The 16310-nt window shown below is 37.8% G+C and overlaps 1 long non-coding RNA gene across 1 annotated transcript in view; it reads right to left on the reverse strand.

Annotated features, from left to right (window-relative positions):
* The window catches only part of LOC133539443 (uncharacterized), a 28800-nt gene extending 14375 nt beyond the window's left edge, over positions 1-14425 (reverse strand). The window contains exons 1-2 of the long non-coding RNA XR_009803382.1: positions 13835-14425; positions 763-873 (exon numbers count right to left, since the gene is read on the reverse strand). This is a non-coding gene — a long non-coding RNA (uncharacterized LOC133539443). The remainder of the gene's footprint in view (positions 1-762; positions 874-13834) is intronic.
* Between the last annotated feature and the right edge of the window lie 1885 nt (positions 14426-16310).

Genomic DNA, 16310 nt, shown 5'->3' on the forward strand with positions numbered 1-16310 from the left:
TGACTGTGAAATGCTGCCATTGTAAGGAAAAGGAACATTTGTTTTGGAACATAATGCATCTGGTGCCACTTAATTAATCTACAAAACACGTCGTAAACTACACTGGAAACAACGATCAAACTAGGAAGTTAAAGCTAGAAAGAACCATCCATACACCCACAACCCATCTCATATGCTTGTGTTGTTGTGAACGGCATCATCAACGTAAAATCAATGTACAAACAAACAGTGGTCGCAACTTGAAATGCACTCTCTTTTTTTGTCTTTTTTTAACAATCTCAATTTGTCTCCTTACTTGTCAAGTTTAGAACAGCAGCACATTTCCCCCTTCACAATAACAGCGCTAACCAAATAATGGTTTCATTAAAGTATCGTACACAAGCATAATGTACAATTATTGATACATTGACACAATTACTATGCTTTGACCTAAAATACTGGTCAAAATTGTCCAAAAATGTATTACACCAATAAATGTGAGGATTTTTGCATTTAGTTAACAGACATTTTGTAAAATGTTATTTAACACAAAAAACACACACATAATAATAAAAAAAATCAACATAGAAAAAGTGTTTTTGTTTTTTTTAAATATTGATATTTTTCTATTACTATTAATATTATCTATGTATTGAAATGGTTTCAGTTTCACCTGTGTAGTCCTTCTTTCATCTAGTTTCACCTAGTCAGTCCTTTTTCATCGGGACTTTCATCACTAAGGCTCACTTCAACCCGATGAATTTCACAATAAAAGACTCTCACGCGTGCGCCTTGCTGTCCTTCGGTGGCATCAGGTTACTCTCCGGAGGCTGGAATCCTGGAAACACACAAGAGGCCGGCGACGTCTCCTCCTCTTACTCCCCGAAAGTTCATCTAGAGAGCCATGTGATAGAGAGAAGGGCAGGAAAAGCTTATTACAACATAAAACGGAGAATTTTACATTTTTGTGACGTTATCATTGCAAGCGTTAAAATAACACCGTCATTCATGTGTGCTGCAAAATTGTTTTGTACAACTATTATAGTTATGTTATTAAAATGTTATCGTTTATAATCAGCCTCATGACATAAAAACTATAATAGTTAAACAAAAAAAAATGTTTGCAACACCAACGTTTGAGACAAGTTTGGGGAGATTTTCACAAGGTTGGGGGCTGGTTATGAATAATAAAACGCTCATAACATAAAAACAATAATAGGGTAGGAAAAACTTAATTCATCCCACGGTCTAGCTCCATCCTATCTTGCCGATTGTATTGTACCATATGTCCCGGCAAGAAATCTGCGTTCAAAGGACTCCGGCTTGTTAGTGATTCCCAAAGCCCAAAAAAAGTCTGTGGGCTGTAGAGCGTTTTCCGTTCGGGCTCCAGTACTCTGGAATGCCCTCCCGGTAACAGTTCGAGATACCACCTCATTAGAAGCATTTAAGTCTCACCTTAAAACTCATTTGTATACTCTAGCCTTTAAATAGACTCCCTTTTTAGACCAGTTGATCTGCCGTTTCTTTTCTTTTTCTTCTATGTCCCACTCTCCCTTGTGGAGGGGGTCCGGTCCGATCCGGTGGCCATGTACTGCTTGCCTGTGTATCGGCTGGGAACATCTCTGCGCTGCTGATCCGCCTCCGCTTGGGATGGTTTCCTGCTGGCTCCGCTGTGAACAGGACTCTCGCTGCTGTGTTGGATCCGCTTTGGACTGGACTCTCGCGACTGTGTTGGATCCATTATGGATTGAACTTTCACAGTATCATGTTAGACCCGCTCGACATCCATTGCTTTCCTCCTCTCCAAGGTTCTCATAGTCATCATTGTCACCGATGTCCCACTGGGTGTGAGTTTTCCTTGCCCTTATGTGGGCCTACCGAGGATGTGGTAGTGGTTTGTGCAGCCCTTTGAGACACTAGTGATTTAGGGCTATATAAGTAAACATTGATTGATTGATCCCACCATGAGGAAATGATGTGGTTGCAGTGAAGTGAAGTGAATTATATTTATATAGCGCTTTTCTCTAGTGACTCAAAGCGCTTTACATAGTGAAACCCAATATCTAAGTTCCATTTAAACCAGTGTGGGTGGCACTGGGAGCAGGTGGGTAAAGTGTCTTGCCCAAGGACACAACGGCAGTGTCTAGGATGGCGGAAGCGGGAATCGAACCTGCAACCCCTCAAGTTGCTGGCACAGCCACTCTACCAACCGAGCAGATACAAAAGGTAAAAAACTAGAGAGAAATATTCAATATTAATATTAATTCAGTGGCGCTATTTCTATGTACAGCCACAAAAGTAACTAGATGAGGCAATTCCTGAAGAAATTGCGTGTGAATGCACCAATGCTGAAGTTTAAGAAAAATGCTGACAGAATGTAGTATGAATGTAAGAATAGTTTGAATGTTGAAGAGCTGACGCTGAACTGAAATGCTAATGGAATGGAGGATAAATGTAGAAATCGTTTAAACGCTGAAATAGTTTGGATGTTGGAATGGTTTGAATGTTGAAGAGCTGACGCTGAACTGAAATGCTAATGGAATGTAGGATGAATGTAGGAATGGTTTAAATGTTGAAATCGTTTAAATGCTGAAATAGTTTGAATGTTGAAGAGTTTGAATTTCCAGGGAAATGGGAATTTGGTTTGGAATTTGGGAAAATGTTAGTTTGAATGTCCAGGATGAGTGGAATGTGTTGATGTTGGAATGATTTGGATAGGTTGAAAGATGTGGGAATTGTGCAACTTGGAAAAATGTCCCATTCATAATAATGGGAACTTTCTGGAAATTTGGGAAAAGCGGGATTTTTTGGAAAATGATCAGACCATGAATGTCCAGATTGAGCTGAATTGGTTGGTGTTGGAATTGTTTAAATCGGTCGAGAAATGTTGAATTAGTAACGGTTTTTGATTGAGAAATTCCTGGAAATTCAGGAAAAATGGGATTTTTTTCGAGTTCCTTAAACAACTTGGTTTTTGTCCTTAATCTGAAGAGTGTTTTGACGGTGGAAATGGGTTGAAAATGTGAAAGGAGTAGTCGAAATTAAGAAGGGTGGAAATAGGTTAACAAAAAAACGAGAATTCCTGGAAATTTGTTGAATGTGGAAAAATGGTAGTTTGAATGTCCAGGATGAGTTGAATGTGTTGAAGGTGGAATGGTTTAAATCTGTTGAAGAATGTGGGAATTATAGAAGATTGAAAAATGACCAATTATTTTAGAATGGGGAAAATGCAAGAAAAAAAAGGAATTAAGGGATATCCGGGAATTTCGTTTTAGAATTACTGAAGTAGTGCACACAATTCCTGGACAGGCTGAATATTTTGAAGTTGGAACAGTTGGAATCAGATGAAAAATGTCGAACTTTGAGGATTGTTCCATTAAATATTTATGGTGAATTTCAGAAAAAATAGGGAATTTCGGGAAAAGCGGGATTTTTTTGGGGGGAAAATGGTAAAAAACTTGAATGGTCTGAATGAGTTGAAATGGTTGGTGTTGACATTTTTCAAAATCGGTCGAGAAATGTTGAAGAAGTAACATGTTGAATTGAGAAATGGTAATACGGAATTCCTGGAATTTTGGGAAAACCGGAAATTTTTCCAGTTCGAAAAACAACTTTGTTTTTTTTGTCCTAATTAAAAAGAATGTTTTGATGGTGAGATGGTTGAAGTGGGTTGAAGTAGTGGCCGGAAAAAAGGGTCAGAAAACACATGAATTCTGGGAATTCCTGGAATTTTTTTTAACTTGGAAAAATGATCATTTGAATGTCCAGGATGAGTGGAATATGTTGAAGGTGGAATGGCTTGAATCGGTTGAAAAATGTGGAAATGGAAATTCATTTGGAACGGGAAAAATGTCCCGGAAAAATTGGAATTCTGGGAAATCTGGGAATTTTTCAAGGGAAGGCCTGCAATTCCTGAAGAGGCTGAACAATTTGAAGTTGGAACGGTTTGAATCGGGTGAAAAATGTGAAAGGTAGAGCACGCCAAAATCTGGAAAGAAAAAGAAGTTGAACTAAATGAGAAAATTCCTGAAGGAATTGCGTGTGAATGCTCCAATGCTGAAGTTGAACTGAAATCCTGGAATTTTTTTTTTTAATTGTTTAAGTAGATCACATAATTCCTGAACAGGCTGAATATTTTGAAGTTGGAACAGTTGGCATAAGATGAAAAATGTGGGAGTTGGAAAACTTAGAAAAATGTCACATTATTTTCAATTGGAATTTCCAAACAATTTGGGCCTTTTGGGAAAAGCGATAATTTTTTTGAAAATGGTAAAAAAAACAACAACTTGAATGGTATGAATGAGTTGACTTAGTAGTTGGTGATGGAATTTTCAAATCGGCCGGAAAATGTGGAAGTAGTAAAATGTTGAATTGAGAAATGGTTTTAAGGTATTCCTGGAATTTCGGGAAAAACGGGAATTTTTCCAGTTCGAAAAACAACTTTGTTTTATTCTCCTGATTAAGAGGAATGTTTTAACGGTGAGACGGTGGAAGTAGTGGCCAGAAAAAAGGGTCAGAAAAGGGTTCGAAAAACACGTGAATTCTGGGAATTCCTGGAATTTTTTTTAACTTGTAAAAATGATCATTTGAATGTCCAGGATGAGTGGAATATGTTGAAGGTGGAATGGCTTGATTCGGTTGAAAAATGTGGAAATGGAAATTCATTTGGAACGGGAAAAATGTCCCGGAAAAACTGGAATTCTGGGAAATCTGGGAATTTTTCAAGGGAAGGCCTGTAATTCCTGAAGAGGTTGAACAATTTGAAGTAGGAACGGTTTGAATCGGGTGAAAAATGTGAAAGGTAGAGCACGCCAAAATCTGGAAAGAAGAAGATGTTGAACTAGATGAGGAAATTCCTGAAGGAATTGCGTGTGAATGCTCCATTGCTGAAGTTGAACTGAAATCCTGGAATTTTTTAGAATTCTTTAAGTAGAGCACACAATTCCCAAACAGGCTGAATATTTTGAAGTTGGAACAGTTGGTATAAGATGAAAAATGTGGGAGTTGGAAAACTTAGAAAAATGTCACATTGTTTTCAATTAGAATTTCCAAACAATTTGGGCATTTTGGGAAAAGCGGGAATTTTTTAGAAAATGGTAAAAAAAAATAAAACTTGAATAGTATGAATGAGTTGACTTAATAGTTGGTGAAGGAATTTTCAAATCGGTCGAGAAATGTTGAAGTAGTAAAATGTTGAATTGAGAAATGGTATTAAGAAAATTCCTGGAATTTGGGGAAAACTGGGAATTTTCCTTCGTTTTTTTGTCCTAATTAAAAGGAATGTTTTGTTGGTGGAACGGTTGAAATGCTTTGAAAAATGTGGGAGGAGTAGTCGCCGGAAAAAAGGGTGGAAATAGAGCTTTGAAAAAGCAAGAATTCTGGAAAAATCCTGGAATTTTTTGGAACTTGGAAAAAGTGTATCTTCAATTTCGAGAATGGTAAAATGTGTTGAAGGTGGAACGACTTAAATCGGTTGAAAAATGTGTGAATTGTGAAAGTTAGAAAAATGGCCAATTCATTTGGAATGGGGAAAAATGTCCTGGAAAACCTGCAATTCTGGGAAATTTGGGAATTTTTGGAATTTGTCAAGGGAAGGCCTGCGATTCCTGAATGGGCTGAACAGTTTGAAATTGGCACGGTTTGAATCGGGTGAAAAATATGGAAGGTAAAACGCTGCAAAATCTGGAGAAGAAGAAAAAGTTGAATAATAAAGAAAATGCTTTGGAGCATTCACACAATAAAAAGAAAAAGAAAAAGATAAAAAAATTATCAACATTGAACAAACCCCAAAAAAGCCAGAGAGAGTTATTCCGTCCTAGGCTGCCCACTAGCTCGAGGGTAATGTCCAATGGCGAGGATAGTACTAGTAATCACACTTGTCAACCCTCCCGGATTTTCCGTGAGACTCCCGAAATTCAGCGCCTCTCCCGAAAACCTCCCGGGACAAATTTTCTCCCGAAATTCAAGCGGAGCTGGAGGCCACGCCCCCTCCAGCTTCAAGCAGACAGACCTGACTCAATGTTGTGACCCTTTTAAACAGGACAATACTACCATCTACTGTACGTAGAATAGAATGTAAATATATTCTACATTTAAGTGCAGTCAAGGAACATGCATTAGGGAGTCTGTTCTGAAGTCCACAGTAAAGAGACATAACTTCATCACGTCGCCTGGTTATTGACTCCAACCCAATATATTACACCGTCGACGAGCAAAATGAAGAAATACGCTTGCAAGTTCCAGAACGGTTGCAAACAAGAATTTCAGTTTATCCAGGAGAGTTCGGAGGGGAAGAGGTATGTTGCCTGTAAATTTTGTAGAACAGACTTCTCCATTGAACACAGCGGCCGAACGGATACTCAGCCATGAACGGTCAGCGAAGCACAAAGCGTCCGCAGCGCAGCATCGTTCACAACCCAGTATTATGGCCCACCTCGCAAAATGGAGACCCGATGGTGTAACTTATGCTGAGACAAAGATGGCTAAGCTGATAGCTGGAAGCAACATCCCGTTCTCATTCGCGGATGTCTACAACAAATCCGTGAAGGATGTTCCCGGTTTCGGAGATCGCTCACCAATACGCAAATGGCAGAACAAAGGTTACTCAAATAGTGAAAGGTAAGTGTTGTTTTTTTGTTTTTTTTAGTAACCAGCAAGCACAGTACAGTTAGTAGAACAACTGTGTTTTTATTACTGTGTATTTGATTTTATTATATATATAATAAAATAAATATATATATAGCTAGAATTCACTGAAAGTCAAGTATTTCATACATATATATATATATATATATATATATATATATATATTTATATATATATATATATATCTTGATTGGATTATCCAGAGAATAGTGCTCGATACCGTGGTAGGGCGCAATATGTAGGTGTGGGAAAAATCACAAGACTACTTCATCTCTACAGAACTGTTTCATGAGGGGTTCCCTCAATCATCAGGAGAAAAAAAAAAAAAATCTCCTGATTGAGGGAACCCCTCATGAAACAGTTCTGTAGAGATGAAGTAGTCTTGTGATTTTTCCCACACATACATATATATATATATATATATATATATATATATGTATGAAATACTCGAGTTGGTGAATTATACGCCACCCCTCTTAACCACGCCCCCCACACCAACCACGCACCCGCCCCTCTTAACCACGCCCCCCCACCCCCCAAAATGGGAGGTCTCAAGGTTGGCAAGTATGCTAGTAATAGTAGTAATATTTAACATTTAAACTGTAAAAGAATGGTTCACGTTTGGGTGGATGGCAATGGCATCATTAACTAATCAGTGAATGTCATTTTAATACTTTTAAAAAAATTTAACAAAAGTCAGTGATATTTTTATAATAGGGGGTGAATTTTAATGGTGAAAAAAATATCACTGTGATCCTGCAACACATAAAAAAAAAAAAAGAGCGTGCAAATTACTTCAATGTCTCCCTCTCTGCAGGGGGGGGACTACCAATGCAAATATTTGCTGGTCGGTTTATTCGCCCAAACTGGGCTGAGAGTCCACATGACCTCCGACCTCGCCCTGAACCCCTAAGGCCCCCCCCCCCACCCCCCCTCCTTTGAGAACGATTCAACAGGTTTGCTGTAACAATAAACTGAAAGGCTCTTTTCACACAGGAAGAAGACCTCGCTGTGTCGCCGGGGGGGTTGGGGGGGGGGGGGGGGGGGGGGGTAAGCGGGTCAGGCATAGCGCACATATTTGACAGTCGATCCAGGCCAGGCTCGTACTGTACGCTTTTGTCTGATCCGTTGTTGTTGTTGTTGTTGTTGTTTGGACGGATCAAAAAAGAAAACGCGAGCAGGAACTTTAATGATCTCACAGTGTTTGGACTAAGAAGTGGGAGGGAAGGAAGGAGTTAGGAGAAAAGGAGTCAAGGAGGGTTGGAGACGGGGAGGACCAAGATGTAGTCCAAGCTAAGAGCGTCTTTCTGCATCAAACCCGCCAACAAATTATCTTTTCCAAAGGGTGTCCAAACTTTTTTGCAACCCCTCCCCCACGTATTTAAACAATAATTATTTAGCCTAAGCCACACTAAATCATCGTTTAAGGCAGTGGTTCTCAAATGGGGGTACTTGAAGGTATGCCAAGGGGTATGTGAAATGTTTCTTAAATATTCTAAAAATAACAACAATTCAAAAATCCTTTATAAATATATTTACTGAATAATACTTCAACAAAATATGAATGTGAGTTGATAAACTGTGAAAAAATAATGCAACAATGCAATATTCAGCTAGATTTTTTGTGGACATGTTCCATAAATATTGATGTTAAAGGTCTACTGAAAGCCACTACTAGCGACCACGCAGTCTGATAGTTTATATATCAATGATGAAATATTAACATTGCAACACATGCCAATACGGCCGCTTTAGTTTACTAAATTGCAGTTTTAAATTTTGCGCCGAAGTACCCTGCTGAAACGTCGCGGTGTGATGACGCGTACGCATTGCAGAGGACATTTTGTTGCTGAATCTTTTGCAATTTGTTCAATGAATAATGGAGACGTCAAAGAAGAAAGCTGTAGGTGGAAAGCGATGATCAAGTGTGACACATAGAATGGACCTGCTATCCCCGTTTAAATAAGAACATCTCATTTCAGTAGGCCTTTAACATTGCTGTATGTATACTTTTGACCCTCACATTTTCAGTAGACCCATAATAAATTCATAAAAGAACCAAACTTCATGAATGTTTTTTGTGACAAACAAGTATGTGCTCCAATCACTCTATCACAAAAAAGTAAGGGTTGTAGAACTTATTGGAAACTCAAGACAGTCATGACATTATGTTCTTTACAAGTGTATGTCAACTTTTGACCTTGACTGTATTTAACTTGACAAAAACGTACTAAAAAACTCTTGGTTGACAAAATATTTTCTACGAACGGTTGAGAGTTTTTCGCCTCCAGCAGCCTGGGCAACACCTGGTGGATTAAAGGCCTACTGAAAGCCACTACTAGCGACCACACAGTCTGATAGTTTATATATCAATGATGAAATATTAACATTGCAACACATGCCAATACGGGCTTTTTAGTTTACTAAATTACAATTTTAAATTTCGCGCCGAAGTACCCTGCTGAAACGTCTCGGTATGATGACGCGTGCGGGTGACGTCACGCATTGTAGAGGACATTTTGTTGCTGAATCTTTTGCAATTTGTTCAATGAATAATGGAGACGTCAAAGAAGAAAGCTGTAGGTGGAAAGCGATGATCAAGTGTGACACATAGAATGGACCTGCTGTCCCCGTTTAAATAAGAAAATCTCATTAACATTGCTGTATGTATACTTTTGACCCTCACATTTTCAGTAGACCCATAATAAATTCATAAAAGAACCAAACTTCATGAATGTTTTTTGTGACCAACAAGTATGTGCTCCAATCACTCTATCACAAAAAAGTAAGAGTTGTAGAACTTATTGGAAACTCAAGACAGCCATGACATTATGTTCTTTACAAGTGTATGTCAACTTGACCTTGACTGTATTTAACTTGACAAAAACGTACTAAAAAACTTTTGGTTGACAAAATATTTTCTACGAGTTTCTCGCCTCCAGCAGCCTGGGCAACACCTGGTGGATTAAAGGCCTACTGAAAGCCAATACTAGCGACCACGCAGTCTGATAGTTTATATATCAATGATGAAATATTAACATTGCAACACATGCCAATACGGCCGCTTTAGTTTACTAAATTGCCATTTTTAAATTTCCCGCCGAAGTACCCTGCAGAAACGTCGCGGTGTGATGACGCGTACGCGTGACGTCACGCATTGTAGAGGACATTTTGTTGCTGAGTCTTTTGCAATTTGTACAATGAATAATGGAGACGTCAAAGAAGAAAGCTGTAGGTGGAAAGCGATGATCAAGTGTGACACATAGAATGGAGCTGCTATCCCCGTTTAAATAAGAAAATCTCATTTCAGTAGGCCTTTAACATTGCTGTATGTATACTTTTGACCCTCACATTTTCAGTAGACCCATAATAAATTCATAAAAGAACCAAACTTCATGAATGTTTTTTGTGACCAACAAGTATGTGCTCCAATCACTCTATCACAAAAAAGTAAGAGTTGTAGAACTTATTGGAAACTCAAGACAGTCATGACATTATGTTCTTTACAAGTGTATGTCAACTTTTGACCTTGACTGTATTTAACTTGACAAAAACGTACTAAAAAACTCTTGGTTGACAAAATATTTTCTACGAGTTTCTCGCCTCCAGCAGCCTGGGCAACACCTGGTGGATTAAAGGCCTACTGAAAGCCACTACTAGCGACCACGCAGTCTGATAGTTTATATATCAATGATGAAATATTAACATTGCAACACATGACAATACGGCCGCTTTAGTTTACTAAATTGCAATTTTAAATTTCGCGCGGGAGTATCCTGCTAAAACGTTTCGGTATGATGAAGTGTGCACATGACGTCACGCATTGTAGACGACATTTTGTTCCAGCATCGTTCCCGGCTATAAGTCGTCTGTTTTCATCGCAAAATTCCACAGTATTATGGACTTCGTGTTGCTGAATCTTTTGCAATTTGTTCAATAAACAATGGAGACGTCAAAGAAGAAAGCTGTAGGTTGAAAGCGGTGTATTGCGGCCGCCTTTAGCAACACAAAATACAGCCATTGTTTAATTGTTTACATTCCCGAAAGATGACGGTAAAGCTTTACTATGCAACAGAGCGGTCAAGCGAACACGGTTGGATTGGACCACACACACAAAGTACAGTGTATTATGCAGCGATCATTTCAAAAGCACGTGTTTTGAAGAGGGTCCCTTGCGAAGGGCAGAGATGGGCATCGCCACCACCCGTCGACTGGTGCTGAAGAAAGGCGCGGGGCCGACCTTCAGGTTGTACATGTACGACTATATAATCTCACTAAAACACTAGTAACACAATATAAGCAGATAAGGGATTTTCCAGAATTATCCTAGTAAATGTGTCTAATAACATCTGACTCGCCCCCACTGTAAAGTCTTTTTTTTCTTCTAGTCCTTCACTCTCACTTTCCTCATCCACGAATCTTTCATCCTCGCTCAAATTAATGGGGAAATCGTCGCTTTCTCGGTCCGAATCGCTCTCGCTGCTGGTGGCCATGATTATAAACAATGTTCAGATGTGAGGAGCCCCACAACCCGTGACGTCACGCGCACATCGTCTGCTACTTCCGGTACAGGCAAGGCTTTTTTAATAGCGGCCAAATGTTGCAAACTTTATCGTGGATGTTCTCTACTAAATCTTTTCAGCAAAAATATGGCAATATGGCAAAATGATCAAGTATGACACAGAATGGACCTGCTATCCCCGTTTAAATAAGAAAATCTCATTTCAGTAGGCCTTTAAAGATGTATTTTTTGGTGAAGAAATGTTTAGAATGTTGATGAATCCAGATGGATCTCTATTACAATCCCCAAAGAGGACACTTTAAGTTGATGATTACTTCTATGTGTAGAAATCTTTGTTCATAATTGAATCACTTGTTTATTTTTCAACAAGTTTTTAGTTATTTTTCTATCTTTTTTTCCAAATAGTTAAAAAAAAAAAGACTACTAGAAATAAGCAATATTTTGCACTGTTATACAATTTAATAAATCAGAAACTGATGACATAGTGATGTATTTTACTTCTTTATCTCTTCTTTTCAACCAAAAATGCTTTGCTCTGATTAGGGGGTACTTGAATTAAAACGATGTTCACAGGCGGTACATCACTGAAAAAAGGTTGAGAACCACTGCTTTAAGTTCACCTTCTTGGATTATTTTTTTTTACACAGGTAAGTGTGCCGTCTATTTCTTGAATCTCCGGCTCTTAGCTTCGTATGGACTCATCTATCGTTTGGAGGTAACAAAAAAATATATTAAAAAAAATCCTTGTGAATTCTGGGGTTCAGTAGTTTATCTCTCTTTAGCTTGTTTTTTTATCATGTTATAATTAAATTGGTCCTAAAGGTACCCCGATAACATGCAAAATCCAAATTAAAAAAAATAAAAATTAAATTATTATTATTATTTTTTTTTAATTACAAAGAAACAACCTTGTGAATTCTGAGGTACAGTAGCATATCTCTCTTAATCTTGTTTTATCGTCGTGTTATGATGAAACTGGTCCTAAAGGTACCCCAATAACATGCACATTCTTAAAAAAAATATAAACAGAACAAAATTTAATTAAAAAAAATATATCAAAAATGTACATGAAATAAAAACAAAAAAAAAATTAAGAAAAAAAACAACCTTGTGAATTCTGAGGTACAGTAGCTTATCTCTCTTAATCTTGTTTTTTCGTCGTGTTATGATGAAACTGGTCCTAAAGGTACCCCGATAACATGCAAATACTTAAAAAATATAAGACAAAACGAAAAAATAAAAAAATTCATAAAAAAAAAGTGTACACGAAATAAAAACAAAAAATATATATAAGAAAAAAGAAACCTTGTGAATTCTGAGGTACAGTAGTTTATCTCTTTTTAGCTTGTTTTTTCAATATGTTATAATTAAACTGGTCCTAAAGGTAACCCGATAACATGCAAATTCTAAATAAAATAATTTTTATTTAAATTAAATAGAAATATATAATTTTTTACAAAGAAACAACCATGTGAATTCTGAGGTACAGTAGCATATCTCTCTTAATCTTGTTTTTTCGTCGTGTGATGATGAAACTGGTCCTAAAGGTACCCCAAAATTATGCAAATACTTAAAAAATATAATAGACAAAACGAAAAAATTAAAAAATGAATAAAAAAAGTGTACATTAAATAAAAACAAAAAAAATATATAAGAAAAAAGAAACCTTGTGAATTCTGAGGTACAGTAGCATATCTCTCTTAATCTTGTTTTTTCGTCGTGTTATGATGAAACTGGTCCTAAAGGTACCCGAATAACATGCACATTCTTAAAAAAAATGTAATACAATGAAATAAATTAAAAATAATAAAAATTAGATTAGTCAAATAAAAAACAAAAAATAGCAAAAAAAAACAACTTTGTGAATTCTGAGGTACAGTTCTCTATTTTTAGCTGCTTTTTTCATTGTGTTATAATTAAACCGGTCCTAAAGATACCCTGATAACATGCAAATTCTGAATTTGTTGGAAAAAAAATAGAATTTAATAGAAACAAAAAAAATGACAAAAAAAAAATCCTGTGAATTCTGAAGTAAAGTAGTTTATTTCTCTTTAGCTTGTTTTTTCATCATGTTATAATCAAACAGGTCCTAAAGGTACCCCGATTTAATGCGAATTCTATAAAAATAAATAGAATTAAATAGAAAAAAAAACAAAAAAAAAAACTGTGAATTCTGAGGTACAGAAGCTAATCTCTCTTAATCTTGTTTTTGCGTTGTGTTATAATGAAAGTGGTGCTGAAGCTACCCCGATAACATGAACATTCTTAAAAAATGTAATAAACAGAATGAAATTAAATTAAAAATACCAAAAATGTATATAAAATAAAAACGACAAAAATTACAAACAACCTTGTGAATTCTGAGGTACAGTAGCTTATCTCTCTTTAGCTTGTTTTTTCATCATGTTATAATTAAACTAGTCCTAAAGGTACCCCGAAAACATGCGAATTCTCAGTTAAAAAAAAAAATTGAATAAGATAAAAACAAACAAAAATTTCCCAAAAACTTTAAAACCCCTTTTTTTCCCTTCCGCCTCCATTTGATTTTTTAACTACAGTGTGCAGGATCAATGCTAATGGCTATGTAAATACATTTGATTGTGTGTGGAATACAAAAAAAAAAAAACATTCTGTGATTAATTGCGATTGATCATGTGAGCCTGAAAGCTGGTGTTGAGAAAAAGTCACCTGAGGGTCTTTAGCTTCGAACAACCATCAGTCATCTTAACCACAACCTTCTGTTGCTGTTTGCAGCTTCTTTGCGTGCAATCTGGGTCACTTTGTGCCCCCGCTCTGGAACACACGGAAAGAAAGGGGGGGAAGGGAGAGGGGAGGGGGGGGGCAGCGTTAGTAACAAGGATATAAAGGAAAGAAGTCAGGCCCGACTATTTTGGGAGCTCCAGCCTTCCATCAGTCCGGCTGACAAGGCAGCGGTGATACCAGGAGAACAATAGCCATGCAGCCTGTTTATCTTCCTCTGGGCTCGGCCCGATGCGGAGTTCTGCCTCCTGGCCCCAGGTCACCGGCACCCTGCAGGAAAACTGTCGGGGACACACACTTCAACACACACGCACACACACAAATAACAATCCTCACAGTCCGTTTGCAGAGCTGTGGATTTGTGTGGCGGCTCTTTGTCGTGTCACTGTAGCTTTTTTGTCCTGTAGATTTTTATCTAGCGTTGAACGTATAACTTTATCTTTCCCCGAGTGTGGCCTGAAACGTGGGCGTGCTTTGCGGGACTAGACAAGCTGATATTGTTATCAAGTTTAGTGTTGAGGAGCGTTTACTTGAGTTAATGGTGTGTGTCCTTGTTTTTCTACCCTTCTTGAGACGTCAACGAGGAAAAATACCTTCCATATGAGGAGCGGTGAACAAGTCAGGACCGAAATCATGGTCCCTGATGCGGAAAACCATTGCATCTAATAGAGCCAAATACTAGAGTCCGTGAACATTGCTCCAAAGTCAGTATTTTTTGTTGATTCAATGTGCATACAAAAGTAAACATCGACAAATGCAAAGGCAGCAATATATGATAAAATAAGACGGAAGGTAAAGAAGGACTTTCCTATACATCCCCCGAAAAAACCCACCAGGTAAACAGCTGATTTTACAACTTCCGGTGCTGACGTAAGAAAACCCACATCCCATATCTGTGTCTGTTGTTGTATTTCTACCCTTTTTGAGACATCCAGAAGGAAAAGTAGCTTCCATATGAGAAGCGGTGAACAAGTTAGGACATAAATCATGGTCCGAACACAGAAAACCGTTGCATCTAATAGAGAGCCAAATACTAGAGTCCGTGAACATTGCTCCAAAGTCAGTATTTTTTGTTGATTCAATGTGCATACAAAAGTAAACATCGACAAATGCAAAGGCAGCAATATATGATCAAACAAGACAGCAGCTAAAGAAGGACTTCCCTATTCATCCCCGAAAAAACCTGCCAGGTAAACAGCTGATTTGACGACTTCCGGTACTGACGTAAGAAAACCCACATCCCATATGTGTGTGTTCTTGTATTTCTACCCTTCTTGAGACATCAACAAGGAAAAGTACCTTCCATATGAGGAGTGGTGAACAAGTTAGGACATAAATCATGGTCCCAATACAGAAAACCATTGCATTTAATAGAGAGACAAATGCTAGAGTCTGTGAACATTGCTCCAAAGTCATGATTTTTGGTTGATTTAATGTGCATACAAAAGTAAACATTGACAGGTGCAAAGGCAGCAATATATGATAAAACAAAACGGCAGCTACAGAAGGACTTCTCTATTCATCCCCTAAAAAACCCGCTAGGTGAACAGCTGATTTTACGACTTCCGGTGCTGACGTAAGACAACCAGCGTCCCATATGTGTGTGTGTTCTTGTACTTCTACCCTTCTTTAGATGTCGACAAGGAAAAGTACCTTCCATATGAGGAGTGGTGAACAAGTTAGGACATAAATCATGGTCCTAATATGGAAACCCATTGCATTTAATATAGAGCCAAATACTAGACTCCGTGAACATTGCTCCAAAGTCAGGATTTTGTGTTGATTTAATGTGCATACAAAAGTAAAGATTGACAGGTGCAAAGGCAGCAATATATGATCAAACAAGACAGCAGCTAAAGGACTTTCCTATTCATCCCCGAAAAAACTTGCCAGGTAAACAGCTGATTTTACGACTTCCGGTGCTGACGTAAGACAACCCACATCCCATATCTGTGTGTGTTTTTGTATTTCTACCCTTCTTGAGACATCCAGAAGGAAAAGTACCTTTCATTTGAAGAGTGGTGAACAAGTTAGGAACGAAATCATGGTCCCTGATAAGGAAAACCATTGCATCTAATAGAGAGCCAAATACTAGAGTCCGTGAACATTGCTCCAAAGTCAGGATTTTTGGTTGATTTAATGTGCATACAAAAGTAAACATCGACAAGTGCAAAGGCAGCAATATATGATAAAACAAGACAGTAGCTAAAGAAGGACTTCCCTATTCATCCCTGAAAAAACCTGCCAGGTAAACAGCTGATTTTACGACTTCCGGTGCTGACGTAAGACAACTTGTGTCCCATATGTGTGTGTGTTCTTGTATTTCTACCCTTCTTGAGACACCAACAGGGAAAAGTACCGTCCTTATAAGGAGCGGTGAACAAGTTAGGGCTGAAATCATGGT

Source organism: Nerophis ophidion, linkage group LG21 (assembly GCF_033978795.1).
Source record: "Nerophis ophidion isolate RoL-2023_Sa linkage group LG21, RoL_Noph_v1.0, whole genome shotgun sequence".
Taxonomy (NCBI): Eukaryota; Metazoa; Chordata; class Actinopteri; order Syngnathiformes; family Syngnathidae; genus Nerophis; species Nerophis ophidion.